Source organism: Trichechus manatus, unplaced genomic scaffold (assembly GCF_000243295.1).
Source record: "Trichechus manatus latirostris isolate Lorelei unplaced genomic scaffold, TriManLat1.0 scaffold00019, whole genome shotgun sequence".
Classification (NCBI taxonomy): domain Eukaryota; kingdom Metazoa; phylum Chordata; class Mammalia; order Sirenia; family Trichechidae; genus Trichechus; species Trichechus manatus.
Genome location: NW_004443955.1, coordinates 13778252 through 13795826, shown reverse-complemented (window position 1 = coordinate 13795826; position 17575 = coordinate 13778252). Strand labels below are relative to the sequence as shown.

General features: G+C 35.9%; 1 protein-coding gene across 3 annotated transcripts in view; it reads left to right on the top strand.

Moving 5' to 3' along the window:
- The window catches only part of MEF2A (myocyte enhancer factor 2A), a 220036-nt gene that overhangs the window by 19520 nt on the left and 182941 nt on the right, over window positions 1-17575 (top strand). Inside the window, exon 1 of one of the 3 annotated variants that reach the window (XM_023727872.1) lies at window positions 3498-3995. The exons of the other annotated variants lie outside the window; for them this stretch is intronic. The gene's annotated coding sequence lies outside the window, so the exon portion shown is untranslated. Of the gene's footprint in view, window positions 1-3497; window positions 3996-17575 lie in introns of those variants that run through there. 3 annotated transcript variants of the gene reach the window in all.

Genomic DNA, 17575 nt, shown 5'->3' with positions numbered 1-17575 from the left:
TTCTAGTACGCCAATCAGTCGTAGGTTATTCCTCTTGAAAGAGTCCCACATAATTCTTAAGGTTTTTTCATTTTTTAAAATTCTTTTATCTGATTATTCCTCAAATAAGTTGATGTTAAGTGCTTTATCTTCAGTCTCACTAATTCGACCTTCATTGTCTCAGTTCTGCTCCTACTACTTTCTAGTGAGTTGTCTAATTCTGAAATCTTATTGTTAATCTTTTGGATTCCTATTTGCCATGTTTCTATTTATTCTTATAGCCTGTTAATTGTGCTCTTGTATAATCTTCTTAAGTTTCTCTGTTGCTTTGTGTGTCCCTTGGCTTGGTCTGCGTTTTGCCTGATCTGCTTCCTGAGCTCGAGTTGTTCTGTATATTAATTTTTTTGTATTCTATTTCTGATAATTCCAAGAAGTTCTTTTCTTCCGGAAAATTTCTTGTTTGTTTTGGGAGTTTGTTAAAGCCATCATGATCTGCCTCTTTATGTGATTTGATATTGTTGTCTTAGAGTCATCAATAAGTTATGATACTTATTTATTATATGTTTGTTTATTGTGTCTTAGGTTCTTGTTTTGTTTCGGTATGCCTAAATAGGCTGCTTGCGTGAGCTAGTTTGATTATTGGCACCTTTGAAGCTCTAACATCCTGTCACCGGCTGTTTAGATCTGTTACCAGTTGTATGAGCCCAGTAGTCTGTTTATTTTTTTTGTATGAATTCAGTTCAAGTGTTCAGATAGTCGATCACCAAGTGTTTGGTGCAGGCTTTCACCTGCAGTCCTAGACAGGCAGGTATGATTCAAGTAGGGACAGGTATCTGGCTGCAGTAGGGGGTCACACGCTGAGCAAGGCAGGGTGCTGACGGCTGCCCCTGAGTGGGAGGAAAGCGTGTCCTTGTTGCCTAGAGTGTGTAGGTAGATGAGTTTTGTAGCTTGACTGTGGGCACCCAATGCTGTTGGCTCTAATGACTGGGAGGCACCACTTATTTTTGGAGTCCTGTCATAGGGTGGCTAGGTGGCTTGGGTGGAGCCTCCATTCCTCAGGCTCCTGCTGTGGGTAGGTGAGGACCTTGCTTAATGGACAGAGTAGTATCAAATGTCACAGACTTGCTATTCCACTATATTGCTGATACTGTGAAGTTAGGTTTCAGGTATATACCCTGTTATACTGTGTTGATGAGGGCCTGTGCTGTTGAAATGGGTCCACACAGGTTTATGCAGAGGTAAGAGGCATTCAAAGTCGTGGATCCTTTATGCCTGTGCCTAGGCAAAGGAGCTGTGCCTGCCTAGAGTTCCTGGCTTAGGGGAGCTGGCAGATTATTTTTTCCTGTTTGTTAATTTGTTCTCTCTCCAAGGCCAGGAGAATGGCTCAGGGCATGTGATGGGTCCAGTTTCTGGACCAGGGGACGCAGTGATTGCTGAAGCCTTCCTGGGACCAGGTGCAGAGCAGGGAGGGAGCAGGTAAACGGGAGAGAGGTTCTTCCCAAATGGGGTGATTTTTGATCCGCATGGTAGGTGAAACGCGTGTGCTTATCTTTTGCCAATTGAGCACCACTTTTCACTGCCTCTGGAGGCCTGAGCAGACTCTCTGCTGTTCGGTCTCTCCTGATGTGGAAAATGTGTCCTGTATGCCACTGCCTGCCCCACGGTGCACCCCAGCTCATCTGGCCCACAGGGCGCTGGCTCTCATCGGGTCTGGTCTGGCAGCTCCTTGTTGCTTCTGAACCATCTGTTCCTCCTCTTGCTACTCAGTCTGATTCTTCAACTTTGCCTTTGATGTTCAGGGCTACTAGACTGTCACATATAATGGGTTCACTTGTTTTTTTGGTTCTTTGTTGTAAGAGGGATCACTGGAAGCATCTGCCTACTCCGTCGTCTTGACTCTGCCTTTACACAATTTTTTTTTACACATGCATTTTTTGAAAAAAGCCAGTGATCCTTAATTGTGGCAGAAAATTTTGAGACATATCAGACATATAAAAAGTTGTAGTGCATCATATAAAGATTATTGGACTGCACCACTTGGCTTAAGAAATTAAACAGGATGAATGCAATTGAAGACCCTCATGGACATTTCTCAGTTCCTTTGCCTTTTTTCTCCTTTTCAGAGATAATCATTATCTTAAATTTTGATTCATATTTCTTGTTCGTTTCTTTTTTAAAGTACACATATATTGAGAAACAATATATAGCTTTTGCATAATTTAAAAATGTATAAAATGGCATTAAAAAAAACAACAAAAACCAAATTCTTTGCTGTTGATTTGATTCTGACTCGTAGCAACCCTATAATAAGACAGAGTAGAACTGCCCAATAGAGTTTCCAGGGAACAGCTGGTGGATTTAAACTGCCGACCTTTTGGTGAGCAGCCGAGCTCTTAACCAGTGCACCACCAAGGCTTCATAAAGTGATATAGAATTCTGCATATCTTTCTTAAACTTCCTTATTAGCAAATAATCACACCATAAACACTTTTTTTTTTCAGTATAATGAATTAGATATTAACATTGGGAAAAATCATGGGATATGTCACTGACATTGATGAATTATATTTTGAATTGTCATAGGAAGTGTCATAATTTTGTCAGTAAGATTTTGTATAAACTTGATTAATTATGCCATGTATATTCTCTTTTTTATTAATCATGTCAGTAAAAAACAATATTTAAAAGATTTTTTATTGTGAAATGTTAGAGAAAAGTTGGAAAAGTAGTATAGAGAGTTTGTGTACTGATTATCCAGCTTTATTTAATGTTGAGAGTTATTTTAACCATAGTACAATTATGAAAACCAGGAAGTTAATACTGGTATGATACTATTAAGTAAAGACCTTATATAATTTTATCAGTTTTTCCCCCAGTGACCTTTTTCTGTTCTAAGATCCAATCTAGAATCCCACATTGCATTTATTTGTTATATTTCTTTAGTTTTCTCAAATCTGTGATACCAACTTTTTCTCTTGTCTTTTATGATGTTGACACTTTGAGGAGTACTGATAATTATTTTGTCAAATACCTTTGAATGTGGTTTTGTCTGATGTTTTCTCATTATTAGTTTGGGATTACGCATTTTTGGCTATAATACCACTGAAATGATGACATCATACTGGGGTACATGATGTTAGTATCTTATTACTGTTAATATTTACCTTGATTACTTGGTTAAAGTGGTATCTATTGGTTTCTTCATTGTAAAAGTTACAGTTTTTGTCTTTGTAATTGATGAATAGCTTGGGAGAGTACTTTGATAAGATGCTAATGTCCTGTTTTTCGTCAGACTTTCACTTACTGATTTAAGGAGCTGTGGGTGGATCTTATCTGTGACAGTTATTACTTTAATATTTACTTGTTGTTGTGTGCCATTGAGTTGATTCCGACTCACAGTGACCTTGTAGGACAGAGTAGAACTGCCCCATGGGGTTTCCTAGGCTGTAATCTTTATGAGATTAGATGACTAGATTTTTTTCTCCTGTGCAGCTGCTGGGTGGCTTTGAACTGCTTCCAACCTTTTGGTTAGCAGCTGAGCCCTTAACCATTGCACAACCAGGGCTCCTCAGTATTTTCCTAACGGTGGTAAATTTTTCTTGTTCTTTTCTCATTTATTCATTGAATTCTTATGTAATGAAGATCTGTCCTTTCTTCGTTTATTCAGTTATTTGTTTATATCAGTGTAAACTGGAATATATTTATTTTATTTTGTGGGCTTTAATCTATCTCTCTTCATTTATTCAGTTATTTGTTTATATCAGTGTAAACCAGAATATATTTATTTTATTTTGTGGGCTTTAATCCAATATTGTCATTATTTATTTTGTTACTCAGAGTTCCACCTTTGGCTATTGCAAGCTCCTTTTGACTCCTGTGTCTTTTTCAGGCACTTTTCTACTGTCTGGTACAAGACATTCCAAACTCATCTTGTATTTTTCCTCCTCCAACCCTGGAATCATCCTCCTTTCCTTTCATTGGAGGATGATAATTAGAAACCAAGATCTGGACAATAGGTATGCTCATTATTACTGGGGTGTCAACTGTTCTTAGGTCCTTTAAGCAGACATAGTTAAGAAATACGTATGTGTCTGCTAATCCACAAGTACACACAAAAATTTTGTCAGTGAGACATTAAAAGAAAGGGTAGGAACCCAACAAAAACAGTAGCGCAGTTTTATACATTAAATGTTTAAGTAGTACGTGAATACTGAAACACACGTGTTATTTTAGTTTGAAAAAGATCTGAAATTTGCTTGTGGAAGTGGGTGTTGGAAGGGTTGCAGCTTGTGAGTTAATTGTGAAGTGGTAGTTATCTGAGATCAAATGAAAAGTTGTAACACCAGATGTGGATGGATGTGGCTCATAACACAAGTGGTAGAGCATGGTGGCTCATTGTCATTTGAGTCATTTATCCTTTGGGTGTCTTGCAGTTTATTTTTCATTTGTGAAATAACTTTGAATTTTTGTTCCATTTCTTTTCTGAATTCAGTCTTTTTCTCTTTGTGTTTTGTTTATTTCTGGTTTTAGTTTTTGAATTTCTTGCTCAAGATGGTTTTCATATAATTCTGTTTGGAGTGTTAGCTTACGGTGTTTTTCTGCTATGAGCTTGTTTTTTAGGGGGGAGAGGAGGAGGAGATTTTCTCCAATTGATATGTGTCAAATTTTGTTTCTTGATTTTCTGATTTTCTTTAGTAGCTCTGTAAGGACTTTCATTTTTATGGTGTTGGGGTATTTTATAATATTTTAGTGTAATGTTACCCCCTTTCGTAGGAGTAGAACAATCTTGCTACTTTAGCTATTTCTGTTTGTTTTAATGTTTGGAGAAGGGTTTTGAGACTTCCAGTTTTATGATTGTCTTTTGTCTTGTACAGACTTAAATCTTCCCCTTTTTCTTTTTCCATTTATCATCCAGTTGCCCAAGGGCACTTTCTCTTCCTTTTTTGTCTCCTCTCCCCAAGGAGCTACATGTTTCAAAGAGTACCCCTTTAAATGGTACCTAGTCTTCATGCTTGGTTTTTAGGATTTAGTTGTTTGAAGTATTTTTTTTACTATTAAACAGTTCTTTTCCTAGACTTACTAAGTTTTGTGTCAGTGTTTTATGTTTTGGAGTAGGAATTGACTGGTTTCATTACTCCTTATACATTTTGTTTTATCAAAATATCAACCAGAATCAAAAGGCATATTGACTTTTGTTGTTCGGTGCTGTTCAGTCAATTTTGACTCATAACAACTCTCCAGAATTTTTCATAGTATACATTTAAAAGTTTTTCCTGTTAATGACACACATTTGGTATTCTCCACATGGCTTTGTAATGGTGTTTAAAGGCAATGTGTATCTATGCTCATTTGTCCGTCATTGGAACTTTATTTGTAAACTTTTATTTCTTTTTTATATAGCTACTACAAGTCTTAAATAATAGCTTGACAGTTACTTTATACATTTTTTTATTTGAATTGATCATTTGTCAAAGTCTTTTTATATCTCCTCCTCCTTTTTATTGTGCCTCTCCTGTTTTTCTTTCAAGTGGTAAATATAGACAGTCTCTAAAGCAATGTCTGTGGTTTTGTTCCCCTGCTCCTCTTTGGAATCTATCCCTGTTTATTCTGACTGCTTTAACTGTTGTTTCTGTATTGTTGATTCTGAAATAAAAACACATAAAATATTGCTGTTGGCTTAGGGAGGATAAAACCCTACTAATTAGTATAGTAATTACTAACCCGAAGCCATGGAGTCGATTCTGACTCATAACAACCCTATAGGACAGAGTAGAACTGCCCCATAGGGTTTCCAAGGAGCGGTTGGTGGATTCGAAGTGCCAGCCTTTTGGTTAGCAGCCGAGCTCTTAACCGCTGCGTCACCAGGGCTCCAGTGACAACCAATGGATTAGTGAGTTTAGGGAAGGAAGGTGATCAGAGGATGCTTATGGAAGAATTGATATTTGAACTGGATGTCAAACTTTATTGTCAGAGATGTGGAAAAGATATTGCAGATCGAGGGAACAGTTTGAGTGAAAGGTCCAAAATGGGAAAGTTAGAAGTGTTCATAGGACACAGTTTGTCTGGATTGGAAGATTTTTCAGAAGTAGAAGATGGTAAAGTGGGAAAGAGAGCTTGAGGCCAGCTTTTGGAGAATACTGAGGAGTTTGAGCTTTGTTCTTTAGGTATAGAAGAGCCCTTATCTCATGTACTTTGGACATGTTATCAGGAGGGACCAGTCCCTGGAGAAGAACATCATGCTTGGTTAAGTAGAGGGTCAGCGAAAAAGAGGAAGACACTCAACGGGTTGGATTGACATAGTGGCTGAAACAATGGGGTCAAACATAGTAACGGTCATGAGGATGGTACAGGACTAGGCAATGTTTCATTCTCTTGTACATTGCTCTGAGTTGGTTCTGTGTCACTGTGAGTCGGAATTGACTCAATGGCACTTAACGAAACAGCAACAGTATCTTTAATGTGCTCATATAAGATAATGAAGATGATGTGTATCTCCTTCCTTATTAATAAGCCTTGATTTCTTAAGTAGTAATGCTCAAAATCTCTTTTTAAAAGCACAGTGCTGGACTCATTCTTTAATTTGACTGAAGGAGATTGGTGGGAATACGTGCCTTTAAAGGAGTCCTTGGATGGCAAAAATGGCTAAGCCCTGAACTAAGGTTGGTGGTTCCTACCTACCCAGAGGCACCTCGGAAGACAAGCCTTGGCAATCTCCTTCTGAAAGGTTACAGCCTTAAAAATCCTATGGAGTTCTACTCTGACACACATGGGGTTGATGAGAGTCAAAATTGATGGCAGCTAACAACAGCAACATATCTCTAAGTAGAAGACATATAAAGATAATCCTTTTCACGTTCTGTTTTATACTTTGTTTTTGATCACCTTTGTCAGTCCAGTTTTTAAGTGCTGTGCTCTCCATGAAGAACTGATTCTTTCCAAATAGAAGTTTTTCTTTGTTGAAATTCCCTAGTACTTTGTATATGCTTTATCTTTTTTGATCTTATATTAAAGGTAACACACGTTGCGTTGAAGGTTTTTGTGTTTTATCTCTTGTGATCTTTTCATATAAGGTGTCAGTAAATAAAATAGTAAATGAATTTATTAAATTACTCTTTCAAATGGCCCTAGATTTTGCGCTTTGTCAAGTTGTTCTTAGTCTAGGATTTGGACTCAGCTAAGGTTATGAAAAGAAGGCTTTTCAGTTCACCTCTACTTTTACTGCTTTAAATCAGTAGTTCTCAACCTTTTTTCCTGCTGTGAGATACAGTATGACACACATGAAGCACTCCCATGTGTTTACATAGCAGAGAAGTAAAGAATTACAGTAATTAATAATTGCCACAACTGTCCTGGGATATGTTATAGATGTAACAGGTAGTAGTTTCTGTGTAATTCCTAGGGCAGTAGCTGTAACTCTTTCTAGTTCTCTTCCACTTAAAAAGGCATGTCAAATATAAGTAGTGGAGTTCCTCTGAGGATAATTTTTTTTCCAATTATAAAATATATGTTACGCAAAATTTGCTGTTTTCACAGTTTTTAAGTGTTTAATTCAGTGGTATTAGTTATACATTTCACAGGGTTTTGCAACCATCAGTACTGTATGTTTCCAAAACTTTTTTATCACTCCAAATAGAAACTCTGTGCTCATTAAGAATTAACTCTCCAGTTACCCTCCACTCCTCCAGCCCCTGGTTTCCACTAATCTACTTTTTGTTTCTATACGTTTGCCTGTATTTCATATAAGTGGGATCATACAATACAATACAAATCCTTTTGTGTCTGGCTTATTTCACTTAGCATACGATTTTCAGGGTTCATCCATATTGTAGCATGTATCAGAAATTTATTCCTTTTTATGGTCAATGTATGTATATGCCGTTGTATGTATATACCACACTTTTTAATCCATTCATCTGTTGATAGAACTTGGGTTGTTTCCACCTTTTGGCTGTTGTACATAATGCTGCACTGGTGTCGAAGTATCTGTTTGAGTCCCTGCTTTCAAGTCTTTGGGTATATATCCAGGAGTGGAATTGCTATGCCATATGTTAATTCTGTTTAGCTTTTTGGGGAACTACCAATCTGTTTTCCACAACAATGGCACCATTTCATAATCGCAACAGCAATAGAGGAGTGTTCCAATTTCTCCAGTTCCTTGCCAACACTTGTTTTTCTTTTTTTTGAGTTTTAAACATAATGCTGTCCGAGTAGGTGTGAAGTGGTATTTCACTGTGGCATTGTGATTTTGATGTGCATTTCCTTAATTGATGTTGAGCATCTTTCATGGGGTCATGGCCATTTGTCTTTGGAGAAATGTCTATTCAAGTCCTTTGCCCATTTTTGAATTGGGTTGTTTCTTTTTGTTGCTGAGTTACAGGAATTGTTTATATAGTTTAGATATTAAACTGTTAACAGATATATGGTTACCAAATATTTTTTTCCATTCTGTAGGTTGTCTTTTCACTTTATTGATAATATCCTTTGAAGCACATTACTTTTTTAAAATGAAGTTATATTTTTTCTTTTGTTCCTCATGCTGTTGGTGTCTTATTTAAGACTTCACTGCCAAATACAAGGTTCTGAAGATTGACCATTATGTGTTTTTCTAAGAATTTTGTGATTTTAGCTTTATATCTAGGTTGTTGGTCCATTTTGAGTTGATTTGTCTGTATGATGTCAGGTAGGGATACAACTTCATTCTCTCTTGTATGTAGAAATCTAGTTGTAGCGCCATTTGTTGAAAAGACTTTACCTGTTGAATGTACTTGGCACCATTGTCAAAAATCAATTAGCCATAGGTGTGTGAGTTTATTTCATGACTCTCAGTTCTGTTCCATTGGTCTGTATGTCTATACCAGTACCACACTATTTTGAACACTGTAGCTTTGTAGTATGTTTTGAAATGTGGGAAGTGCGAGTGCACCTACTTCGTTATTTTTCAAGATTGTTTTGGCTATTCAGGGCCCCTTGGAATTCTGTATGAATTTGAGGATGGTTTTCTAGTTCTGCAAAAATGGCTGTTGGAATTTTGATAACGATTGCGTTCAATCTATAAATAAGTTTGAGTAATATTAACATGTTAACAGTATTAAGTCTTCCAGTCCATGAAAAGAGAATGTCTTACTATTTATTTAAATTTTCTTTAAGTAGTGTTTTATAGTTTGCAGTATACAAGTCTTTCATTTTCTCAATTAGATTTATCCCTAGGTATTTTATTTTTTTAGATGGGATTGTAAATGGAATTGCTTTTTTGATTTCCTTTTCAGATTGTTCATGGTTGTTGTATAGAAAAACAACTGAATTTTGTGTGTTGATCTCGTATCTGCAACTTTGTTGATTTCGTTTATTAGATGTTGTAGCTTTTTTGTGAAATGTGTGGTATTTTGTATATATAGAATCATGTCAACTGTAGACAGTTTTTATTGTTTTCCAGTTTGGAAAACAATCTTTTATTTCTTTTAAGAAGCCCTGGAGGTGCTGTTGTTAAGCTCTTGGCTGCTTACTGAAAGGTTGGCAGTTCAAACCTACCAGCTTATCTGTGAAAGATGTGACAATCTCCTTCTATAAAGATTTCAGCCTTGGAAACTCTATGGAGCAGTTCTACCCTGTCCTGTAAGTCTGCTATGAGTTGGAACCAACTGGATGGCAAAGGATTTGGTTTGATTTTTGGTTATTTCTTTTACTTGCCTAATTGATCTGGCTAGAACTTTCAGAATAGTGTTGAATAGCAGTGGTAAAGCAGGCATCTTTGTCTTGTATATGATCTCAGGGGGAAATCTGTCATTCTTTCACTCTTGAATATGATGTTAGCTGTGGGTTTTTTATAAATGCTATCATACTGAGGAATTTCTCTTCTTTTCCTTATTGGGTATTTTCATCATGAAAGGTTGCTCTATTTTACCACATGCTTATCTGCATTAATTGAGATGGTTGTGTTTTTTTTTTTCCTTTGTTTTAGCAATATGGTGTATTATATTTATTGGTTTTCTTGTGTTGAACCACCCTTGCATTCCTGGGATAAATCTCACTTGGTCATGGTGTATAGTCCTTTTAACATGCTGTTGGATTTGGTTTGCTAATATTTTATTAAAGATATTTGCATCTATATTTATAGTGGATATTGGTCTATAATTTTATTTTTCTGTGGTATCTTTATTTGGCTTTGGTATCAGGGTAATGCTGGTTTTATAAAATGAGTTAGGAAGTGTTTCTTCTTTTTTTTGCAAGTTTTTAGAAGGATAGTGTTAATTCTTCTTTGGTAGAATTCACCAGTGAAACCGTATGGTCTTGGATTTTCTTTATTGAGAGGTTTTTGATTACTTATTCAGTTACTCTCTTGATACAGGTCTGTTGAGGTTTTGTTTCTTCCTGAGTTAATTTAGGTAATTTGTTTCCAGAAATTTGTGCATTTCATCTAGATTATCTCATAGTAATTGTTCTACGGTCCTTTTTTATTTCTGTGTGGTTGGTAGTAATGTACTCACTTTCATTTTTGATTTTAGTTTATTTGTCTACCTTCTTTTCTTTATCTACTAAAGATTGTCAATTTTTTTGATCTTTTTATAGAATCGGCTTTTGGTTTTGTTGGTTCTCTTGTTTTCTTTATTTCATTTATTTCTGCTTTAGTGTTTATTATTTACTTTCTTTTGCTAATTTTGGGTTTTGTTTGCTTTTTTAATAGTTCTTCAAGATGCAAGTTAGATTATCGATTTGAGAGCTTCCTTTTTTTAAATGTAGATGTTTACGGTTATAAATTTTTCTCTGAGCATTGCCTTTACTGCATGCCATAAATTTTGGTATACTGTGGTTTCATTTTTTTAATGTATTTTCTTGTTTCTCTTGTGATTTTTTCTTTGATCCATTGGTTATTTAACTGTGTTGTTCAATTTTCAGATATTTGTGAAATTTTTAATTTTCCTTCTGTTACTGATTTCCAGTTCCTTTCCATTGTGGTTAGAGAAACTACTTTGTACAATTTCAGCCGTTTTAAATTTCTTGAGACTTTTTTCTGTGATCTAACATATGGACTGTCCTAGAGAATGATCCATATGCACTGGAGAAGAATATGTATTCTTCCCGTTGCCACGTAGAGTGTGTTATATATATCTCTTAGGTCTAGGTGGTTTATAGTGTTGTTCAGGTCCTCTATTTTATTGATCTTCTGTCTGGTTGTTCTGTTTATTATTGAAAGTGGTGTATTGAAGTCGTCAACTCTATCAATGCTTGGTTCGTATATTCTAGAGCTTTGTTGCTAGGTATGTATGTATTTATAATTTTTATTGTTTATTGATGGATTGATTCTCTTGTCATTATATAATGTTTGTTGTCTCTTATAACAGTTTTAGTCTGGGTTCTCTAGGGGAGCAAAACCAGTGAAACATATATATAAACACACAGGGAGAGATATACTTCAAGCTCATGCAAGTGCAGGGGCTGGCAAATCCCAAATCTGTAGGTCTAGTGGCAGGCCGGAGACTTCTGCTGGCTCATGCTACATCTTTCTCCCACGGAGCAGCTGGTGGGTTGGAACTGCTGACCTGTTGGTTAACAGCCAAGTGCTTCACCACTGTGCCACCAGGGCTTCTTATTCTAATAAAGCTGCTATGAATGTTTGAATGCAAGTCTGTGTGAATATATGTTTTTATTTTTTTGGGTAACTACCTAGGAGTGTGATTTCTGGGTCATGTAATAAGTTTAACTGTGTAAGAAACCGTGAAATTATTTTTCAAAGTGGTCGTATGATTTTATATTCCCAACAGTAATGAATAAGCATTTCAATTTCTCTATGTTTTCGTCAGTACTGTTTTCAGCCTTTTTTTCTTTCTTAAAAATTGTATTGTGATAAAATGTATGTACAACAGAACATTTGCGATTTTTAACTATTTTTAAGTAATAGATTACATTAATGAACATTCATTATGTTGTACAGTCATCATCACTAAGTATTTCCAAAAGCTTTTCTTCACCCCAAACAGAAACTCAGTATCTCTTAAGTTATAATTTCCCTTTCTTTTCATTTTTTGGTAAACTTTAATAAACTTTTGTTTCTGTGTGTTTGTCTATTCTAGATATTTTAGGTAACTGGAATCATACAATATGTCCTTTTCGTCTGTCTTATTTTACTCAGCATAATGTTTTCAAGGTTCACCATGCTGTAGCATGTATCAGAACTTCGTTTCTATTTATGACTCAGTAATACTCCATTGTATGTATGTACCACGTTTTGTTTATTCATTCACGTGTTGATGGACACCTGGGTTGTTTCTATCTTTTTGACTGTTGGAAAAAATGCAGCAAAGAACATTGGTGTACAAAATTCAGCTATCTTAAATATTTGTGTAAATTTAGGTAGATCATAGGTAAATATGAGGAAGAATAAGGGCATAGACATAGCATAAATACAAGGAAATCTAGAATATGTGAAAGAAAACGGAGAGAGAGTCTCAGGTCATTCTGAGGCATTTGTGTTTCATACTGAGAGGAAAAGATGAATGGTCAGATGGAATTACATTTGCAAGACTGGGCCTCTTTTTACAGATAAAGAAATTCAAGGAAAAAAGTCAGACAGCAGTGCAGTAGCCCAGTATGGATGAGTACCAGCAAGGGAAGAAGGAGCCTCTTTTGTCATGCTGTTGTGTTGGTTCCTTTTTCTGAAACCAGGTCTGTCTAGTAACCGCAAAGCTAGGCTGCTTTTCAGTTTTAGGAGGTAGCAGTAGCTGCCCACTCTTATTTCTGGCCTGGTGCACAGTAGATTCAAAACTTCATATGCAGTAACCTTCTTGTCCTTGTGTTGAGAAAAATTAACCAGAACTTGGAAATAGGTAAATGTTACTATGAGTGTCATTTCACTGTGGTGCCTGGGAATTATGTGATTTTCTAGGGGTGTATGTCTTTTGAGTTTTTCTTTATTTTGAAATTTTTATTGTTTATTGTGGCTTAGATGAAGGTTTATAGAGCAAATTAGTTTTTCGTAACCGATACACATATTGATTTGTGACATTGGTTGTCAACCTTATGACATGTCAGCTGTCTCCCCTTCTTGACCTTGGGTTCCCGTCTACCAACTTTCCTGTCTTCTCCTGTTTTCTAGTCCTTGCCCCTGGGCTGGTGTGCCCATTTAGTCTCATTTTGTTTTATGGGTCTGTCTAATCTTTGGATGGAGGGTGAACCTCAGGAGTGACTTCAGTACTGAATTAAAAGGGTGTCCAGGGGCCATACTCTCAAGGATTTCTCCAGTATCTGTCAGACCAGTAAGTCTGGTCTTTTTTTGTGAGTTAGGCTTTTGTTCTACATTTTTTTCCAGCTCTGGGACCCTCTCTTGTGATCCCTGTCAGAGCAGTCGGTGGTGGTAGCCAGGCACCATCTAGGTGTACTGGACTCAGTCTGGTGGAGGCCATGGTAGTTGTGGTCTGTTAGTTGTTTGGACTGATCTGTTCCTTGTGTCTTTGGTTTTCTTCGTTCTCCTTTGCTCCCACGCGGTTGGACCAGTGGAGTATCTGGGATGGCTGCTCATAAGCTTTTAAGACCCCAGATGCTACTCACCAAAGTAGAGTGTTTTCTTTATGAACTGTGTTATGCCAGTTGACCTAAATGTCCTGTGAGACCATGGTCCCCAGCCCTAAACCCAGTGATTCATTTCCTCAGGGTGTTTGAATGTGTCTACAAAGCTTCCATGATCTTGCCTTGGTCAAGTTGTGCTGGCTTCTCCAGTATTGTGTACTGTCTTATTCTTCACCAAAGTTACCACCTATCGATTGTCTTATTTAGTGTTTTTCCCTCCCCACCCCTCTCGTAACCATCAAAGATTGTTTCTATGTGGAAACATTTTCTTGTGTTTTTGTAATAGTTAACTTATTCAGTATTTGTCCTTTCGTGATTGTTTCACTCAGCATAATGCTCTCCGGATTCATCTGTGCTGTGAGATGTTGCGTGGATTCATCATTGTTGTTTATTGTATAGTATTCCATTGTGTTGTATGTACCATAATTTGTTTATTCATTTATTTGCTGATAAAAATTTAGGTTGTTTCCATTTTTTTGATGTTGTGAATAATGCTGCAGTGAACATGGGTGTGCATATGTCTGTTCGTGTGACCACTCTTATTTCTCTAGGGTATATTCCTAGGAGTGAGATCACTGGATCATATGGTATTTCTCTTTCTAGCTTTTTAAGGACATGCCGTATCGTTTTCCAAAATGGTTGTACTGTTTTACATTCCCACCAGCAGTGTGTAAGAATTCCATTCTCCTTGCAGCCTCTCCCAACATTTGTTATTTTCTGGTTTTTTTTTTTTTTTGATTCGTGCTAGTAATGTCCAGGTGAGATGGTATCTTATCATGGTTTTGATTTGCATTTCTCTGATGGCTAGTGATAGTGAGCATTTCTTCACGTGTCTGTTAGCGACCCAAATGTCTTCTTTGGTAAAGTATTTTTTCACATCTTTCACCCATTTTTCAATTGGCTTATTTATGTTTTTGTTGTACAGGTTTTGGCTTTTTCTGTAGATTTCAGAGATTAGATGTTTGTTGGATTTTTCATAATTAAAATTTTTTTCCTAGTCTGTAAGTTCTCTTTTTACTCTTCTGGTGAAGTCTTTTGATGAGTGTGTTTAATTTTTAGAAGATCGCATTTATCTAGCTTATTTTCTGGTGTTTGTGTATTGTTAGTTATGGTCTGTATGCTATTTATGCCATGTATTACGGTCTCTAGCATTGACCCTTTTTTTTGTTCTATGATCTTTATAGTTTTATATTTAGGTCTTTGATCCATTTTGAATTAAGTTTTTGCGTATGGTATGAGTTATGGGTTCTGTTTCATTTTTTTAACAGACATCTGGTTTTGTCAGCACCGTTTGTTTAAAAACCCTGTCTTTTCCCCATTTAATGGACTTCAGGGCTTTGTCAAAGATCAGGTGACTGTAGGTGGATGGATTTACATCTGGGTTCTCAATTCTGTTCCAATGATCAGCATGTCTGTCCTTATACTAGTGTCATGCTGTTTGACTACTATAGCTGTATAGTAGGTTCTGAGGTTAGGTAGTGCAAGTCCTCCTACTTTCTTTTTCATCAGTAGTGTTTTACTTATTCAGGGCCTCTTTCCTTTGAATATAAAACTAATGTTTAGTTTTTCCATGTTGTTAAGGAATTCTCTTAAGGAATCCTCTTCGCATTTGGATCAGGATTGCATTGTATTTGTAGATTGCTTTGGGTAGAATTGATATTTTCAGTGTTGAGTCTACTTACCCATAAACATGGTGTGTTTTTCCATTTATGTAGGTCTTTGTTGAGTTTCTTGCATTAGTGTTTTCTAGTTTACTTTGTATAGATATTTTACGTCTCTGGGTAGGTTTATTCCTAAGTATTTTATTTTTTTAGGGGCTGTTATAAATAGTATTGTTTTCGTGATTTCTTTTTCGTAGTACTCTTTATTGGCGTATAGGAATGGAACTGATTTTTGTATGTTTATCTTGTTTCCTGCTACTCTGTGAATCTTTGTTAGTCACAGTAGTTATTTTATGGACTCTTTGGGGTTCTCTATGTATAGTATCATATCATCCACAAATAGGGATAATTTTACTTTTTCTTTACCAATTTGGATGTGCTGTATTTCTTTTTCTTGCCTTATTGTTCTAGGTAGGACTCCCAGGACAGTATTAGTGGCAATAAGGAGCATTCTTGTCTTGTTTCTATTCTCGGGGAATGTTTTCATCCTCTCTCCATTTAAGGATGATGTTGGCTGTTGGTTTTGTGTAGATGTCTTTTATTACTTTGAGGAATTTTTTTCTATACTTATATTATTGAGAGTTTTTATTAGGAAAGGGTGTTTGTATCAGATGCCTTTTTTGCATCAACTGAGATGATCATAAGATTGTTTTATTTATGTATCGGATTACGTTGATTGATTTTCTAATGTTGAACCATCCTTGTATACCTAGTATGAATCCCACTTGGTGTCTTAGTTTTTTTATATGATGCTGAATTCTATTGGCTAGAATTTTATTGAGAATTTTTGCATCTGTATTCATGAGAGATACTGGTCTGTAATTTTTTTGTGATGTCTTTGCCTGCTTTTGGTATCAGGGTTATGCTGGCTTCATAGAATGAATTTAGAAGTATCCTTTCCTTTTATATGTTCTGAAATAGTTGGAGTAGTATGGGTGCAAACTCTTCTCTGAATGTTTGGCAGAATTCTCCAGTGAAGCCATCTGGGCCAGGGTTTTTTTTTTTTTTCTTTTGGTGGGGGGGGGTTTTTTTTTTAAAATAACCTTTTCAGTCTCTTGTTACAGGTCTGTTCAAATTTTTGACCTCAGTTTGTGTTAGTTTATGTAGGTTGTGTGTTTCTAGAAATTTGTCAGTTTTCTCTAGGTTTTCAAATCTGTTGGAGTATAGTTTTTCGTAGTGCTGTGTTATGATCCTTTTTCTTCCATTTGGGTCTGTTGTAATGTCACCCGTTTCATTTCTTATTTGGGTTATTTGCTTCTTCTCCTGTTTTTCTCTTGTCAGTTTGTTCGATGGTTTGATTTTCTTGATCCTTTCAAAGATTTTGTTGAGGGTTGCTTTGTGGCTTAAGATGTGGTCTATTCTTGAGAACGTTTCATGTGCATTGGAAAAGAATGTGTACTTTGCTGCTGTTGGGTGAAGTGTTCTGTATACGTCTCTAAGGTCAAGTTGGTTGATTGTGGCCTTTAGATCGTCTGTATCTTTGTTGAGTTTCTTTCTGGATGTTCTGTCCTTTACCGAGAGTAGTGTGTTGAAGTCTCCTATTATTGTGTAGCTGTCATTGTCTCTTTTCAGTGCTGTTAGAGTGTTTTATATATTTTGGAATCCTGTCATTGGATGCGTAGGTGTTTATTATAGTTGTGTTCTCTTTTTTGATTGTTCTTTTAATTATCATATAATGTCTTTTCTTGTGTTTTTTGGGGGACTTTGCTTTAAGGTATTTTATTTGAGATTAGTATTGCCATTCCTGCTCTTTTTCGGTTGGTATTTGCTTGATATATTTTTTCATCCCTTGATTTTTAATATATTTATATCTTTGTTTTTAAAGTGTGTTTCTTGTAGACAGCATGTTGATAAGTGCTGTTTTGTTATCTATTCTGTCGCTGTTTCTTTACAGTTACATTTAAATCGTTTACTTTCTGTATGACTATCGATAGGTGTGAGTTTATTGCTGTCATTTTGTAGTGCTTTTTTTTTTGTGATGCTGATGTTGTATTTCTCTTACTGTTCTGTGCTGAATTCTTTTTGTTTGTGGATTTTTTTCATTTTTTTTGTTTTTGTAAATTTTATGTTTACTGAGACTTTATGTTTTTCTTGTCTATTTTGATGAGTAGGTTTGTTAACTTTCTTTGTGGTTACTTTGAAATATACCCCATGTTCCTAAGTTTGAACTAGTCTTTTATTACTTGATATCCCCTTGACTTCCTTGCCATTTAAGAATTATACCTATACTGTTTATTTTCTCTTTTATTGTTCTGATGTTGTTGTGATTTACAGATTAATCTCTCTGGTTCACTGTTCTAAATCTTTTAGTTTGTCAGCCTTTTTAAGGTTGGCCTTTTAGGTGGATAGTCAGAAAAGCTGGAGTGTATGAAGAA